The sequence below is a fragment of the Podarcis muralis genome, chromosome 11, assembly GCF_964188315.1.
Source record: "Podarcis muralis chromosome 11, rPodMur119.hap1.1, whole genome shotgun sequence".
Lineage (NCBI taxonomy): Eukaryota > Metazoa > Chordata > Lepidosauria > Squamata > Lacertidae > Podarcis > Podarcis muralis.
Genome location: NC_135665.1, coordinates 35,259,674 through 35,264,382, shown reverse-complemented (window position 1 = coordinate 35,264,382; position 4,709 = coordinate 35,259,674). Strand labels below are relative to the sequence as shown.

Below are 4,709 nucleotides of genomic sequence, written 5' to 3'. Positions count from 1 at the left end.
ATGATTTCTTGCAAATGAAGGAAAAGAAATTTTCTGCTTGTATATGTTGATAATATAATTTTGGTTACTGAGGACAAACAAGATTGTACAAAAACAAGATTGGGTGCAGGCCTGGCCATGACATAGGTGCCCTGACTGTGACAAAGGTGACCTGTGTGCTTGCTTGCTTGCTTGCTTGATTAACAACTGTTGGGAACTTCAAGGTCCCTGCTCTCCCTTCTTATGGTCTTTGTACTGGACCTGGAGACTCCAACAGAGAGCATTTCATGTCAAGAAGGAGGGCAAGTGGGCACCCTACCAAATGACAGGGCAGGAGCTACACAGAGCAGGGCCTTTTCACTGGTGGTGCCCATTGTATGCCTTGCTCTTCCCAGACCTGCTCTCTTTTGGCCTGTATTTTGGAGCTTTATAATTTCGGAAGACTTTGGAAGAACTGGTTGACAAGTCTTATCAGTCGCTGACGTATGAGCGAATTTTATTTGCTGCTATTCTGGGCTTCTGGTGCACCAGGGTTTACACCAGCGTAATAGAGTTGGCCAGGATGCCAGAAGGGATACAATTTATGAGCTTTCTCCATTATCTGCACAGCAGGGGGTGTTCTGGCAACAGTTCAAAGGCTGAGATGAAGCATTCCCTGCTGGTTACCTGCTTTCAGCAATAGGGGTCACTGTACCCAATTGGTTAGCTGTCAGATTCTGGAGCTCCCCATTGGTGGCTCTTAGGTAATTCACAAAACACAGAGTCCATTCATAAAACACAGTGTTCATTCATAAAGCAGTAACATAAATCTCCATTGCTACATATTGGGTTTGCAATTTTGGGAGAGGGGAGACTGCCTGCTAGGGAGCGGGCGGGCTGGCAAGGCCCCCTAGATTTAGAGGCCCTAGGCTTCAGCCTACTTATCCTATACATAAATCTGGCACTGGGTCAAGGCGGCAGCCACCCCTCTGCCACTGCCATCGCTGCAGCATCAATGTCCCAAACATGTACTGTAGTATTTGTTTGTTTGTTTGTTTGTTTAGCCACACCCCCCCGGCTGACCAGATTGGTCGACCCAAGGAGTGACACAGCTGGGGACTCCCTAATGGCGCAGCGGCTAGTCACATCCCCCTCACAGAGGGGAGAGCTCATTACGAGCCCGCAAACAGGAAATGGCTTTGGTTGGCAGGCGCTTGGGGGGCGCAGGAGATTGCTTTTTCAAAATTGCCTGGGGGGCCATTTGAAACCAGCCCAGGGGCTGCAAGTGGCCCCTGGGCTTGACTTTGGACACATCTGCTTAAGCATACCCCACCCCGCTTTTGTTTTGGTAAGCTAAGTGATATCCTTTTGAAGAATTCAGCAGTACAGATTTCTTGCTTAAACCTCATAACCATACACACCACAGGACTTCCATGGAAACCAAAAGTCTGAGGACTACCAGAGGGAAAGAAATATCTGTACATATTTATTATTCAGTTGGTTTGCTGTTGTACCTTAAAAAGAATTAGAAAAGATGTTGAAAGAACAGAAGTACGAATGAGGGGAGAGATGCGACTGCTGTCAAAAAAAGCATCTATGCATCTAGTTCTTATAATATCTAATGCAGGGATAGGAAAACCTGTGGTCCTCCAAATGTTTCTGGATTACAACTCCCATCATCCTTGTCCATTGGCCATTGGCCATGCTGGTTGGGGGTGATGGGAATTGCTTTTCCTTAAACAGCTTCTCTACAGAAGCATAAGTACTAAATGACATAAAGAAGTAAACAAGCAAGCCAGGTGCAGGGATGCTCTCCTCAGCTCAATGCCTATGACGTGTAATTCTGCCCTCAGAGCACGCTGGGAGTTGCAAACATTCCTGCATACTGTTTGCTAGATGTTCATGTAATCAGCCAAAAACAGGACAAAGGAAGAAAATTGGATAGGCACACTGGGCATCTCCAAAGCATGTGAAGTGTGTTGCTATCAGTGGGAAAGATTTGTACATATGCTAAAATGTGTCAGTTAAATGGCCATATTGTGTCCTCTTTCAATGAATATTCTGGAGAGAACCTTCAGTACAATTAATTACACTTGCCCTTTCTCTCTTTCATTCTTGAAGATTTGAGTTGACTTTAATTAGTCTCCCTCTGTTTGCTTGTGAGCACTTAAAAAAATAATAATTAAGGGGTTTTTTTATAGTCAGGTTTTCCCAAGTTCTCACAGTTCTACTTACTAACAAAACAGATCAAGTTGCATATCTACCAGGCGAGACAGAGAGTTATTTAGCTGTAGCAGGAAGGGAAGGTAAAGGGACAGAGTTGATATTTGTTTCACTTCTGACACTTTCCCATTGCTTTTGCAATGTAAATAGCCTTCCCTGTTTGCATTACCATTTTAATTATGCCTCTTCAATTTCTTCTCTTCTCCAGCTTAGTTTTTTCCTGATGCTGTTCAAAAGACAAAAGTTCTCCAGTCCATCGTCTTAGTTCATTGTTTTGATCCAGTTCAGCAGCGATATTCCTCAGTAATCATTATATTCTGTTTTATTTCCTTTCTTATGAAAAGGGAAAATTAATGTCACACCCCACAGTTTCAGTACTTTGTCCTCTTTTTAGAAGTCCATGAGGAAGTCCTCCTGCACAAATTTTCCTGAAATGTATTTGAGCTGTGTCAGAGTGTTATGTGATTTTGGACAGATCCCATTCATAGGAGTGTCCCAGTAGATCATACTCCATTGCATTAGTGCAGTGAAAATCGTTGACTGATGAACCATTGAAGAGTATTATGGTATTTTAAAGGCTAACAAATGTTATGACAGTATAGGCTTTCATAGACTAGTGTCCTCTGTGCATATTTTGAATACATTTCAACTCTGATTGAATTGTTGCTATCTGCACCTCTTGCATTTCGTTGCTCTGACTCCAAAATTTACAACCCTTTACAATAATCTGTATATACCTGCAATTGAGAGTTATAATTCATGTATCTGATGAAGGGAATTGAAACTTGCGAAAGCTTATGCCATAGGAAAAATTGTTAGTTTTTTGAGATGCTAGAATACTTTTGTTGAGCAGGCATTTTCCCCAAAAAGTTTTTTTATGAACCACCCTAGTAGGGCAGTAATTGTTCCTTGATAATTTGTCATCCCCCTTCATGATGGCACCCGGGGTGACCCGCCCCCCTTCCTACGCCCCTGACTGCACAGGTTTCATAGGATGATGTCATCTATATGTATTCATCGATTGAATATCAGCAGTTCTTTCATAAGTAGGCTACAGTTCTAATAACCTCACTATGGAACATTTAGAAATAACATTTACTCTTCTACTTTCCTCTCCTTCAGAATAAATGGTATATCCTCCCCAAGGAGGGGATGTATCCAGAATTGCATCCAGAATTGCAGTGAGCTTTGACAAAGAGATGTAACGTGGGAATACTTGCCACAGCTACAGTATGAAAAGAAGTAATGAAAAAATACTTCACTTAGCAAAAGCCAGTGGTATTGAAATCCCAGATTTTTTACGCTTTACTGTGTGACAATCCCACTCCCATTTTAAAAGCACAGTCTAGTCCTAAACTTTATGCAAAAGTTAGATTGCTGTATTTAAAGAATGAACTAGTCTTTTATAACCAGGTGTTTTAAACTTTAAGCCATCCCCCTTTTCTAAAGAGTGAGAGAACATTGTTATGATAACAGCATATTTATCTTTCATCTGTCAGCAATTAGTTTACAAAGCTAATTCTCTGACTGTGAGCCAGGTTGCGAGGGAAAGCCTTTGTTGCAGTGTGTTTTCAGATTGCTGTTAATCCACTCCCACCGATTGATCATTGCCCATATGGACTGTTACCAAAGTGGGATTATCTACAAGGCTGATAGAGGAAGCCAGAGAGATATCTGGTTTATTTCTGGCTTTCTTCAAAGGAAGTACAGAATGAATTAATAGGGTCAGAATCCCCCCCCATATATATTTCTGGGTGTCTCATTGTCTGCCTACCGCTTGAAAAAGAACCATTCATTTTCTAAGTAATTAGCACATACGGACATCAGTCATTTCTGTTTAAACTTTGGTAAAGAAGGCCATACAAGAGGTGACATCATTTTCCTCCATATGTTTCTCAAATGGTCCTCATTAGATTGGGTAGAGAATAGACGGGATAGAAAGGGATGAGTGGAGTGCCAAATAATGTAGATTGAGAAGCCTGATTTTGAAAACAAAAGTGACACATTTCTACCTTTCTGGATCAACAAAAACCTTTATTGATTATTATTTTTTTAATGTCAAAGTTCTCATAGTTGGGGATAGTGTCTCTCAACTTGTACAGTTGTAGTGTCTTATTCATCCTTTAGCGTTAATGACCTTGCATATATTTCAGCCACCATTTTAGTTGATTGTATTATTATGGACCACACTGGTGATATCAGCCATAGTAGGAGTGATATAACTTTGGCAGCAGGAGTAGACATGAAGATGTATACATAGAATCATAGACTTGTAGAGTTGGAAGGGACCATGAGGGTCATCTAATAATAATAATAATAATAATAATAATAATTTATTATTTATACCCCGCCCATCTGGCTGAGTTTCCCCAGCCACTCTGGGCGGCTCCCAATCAGTGTTAAAAACAGTACAGCGTTACATATTAGTCCAATCCCCTGCAATGCAGGAATCTTTTGTCCACCGTGGGTCTTGAACCCACAACCCTGAGATTAACAGACTCATGCTCTACCAACTGAGCTATGCCAGC

General features: G+C 41.4%; 1 non-coding gene across 1 annotated transcript; it reads right to left on the bottom strand.

The window, feature by feature from the left end:
* Nucleotides 1-4,636: 4,636 nt before the first annotated feature.
* On the bottom strand, nucleotides 4,637-4,709 carry TRNAN-GUU (transfer RNA asparagine (anticodon GUU)). The gene has a single exon. It is a non-coding gene; the product is annotated as a tRNA-Asn (tRNA).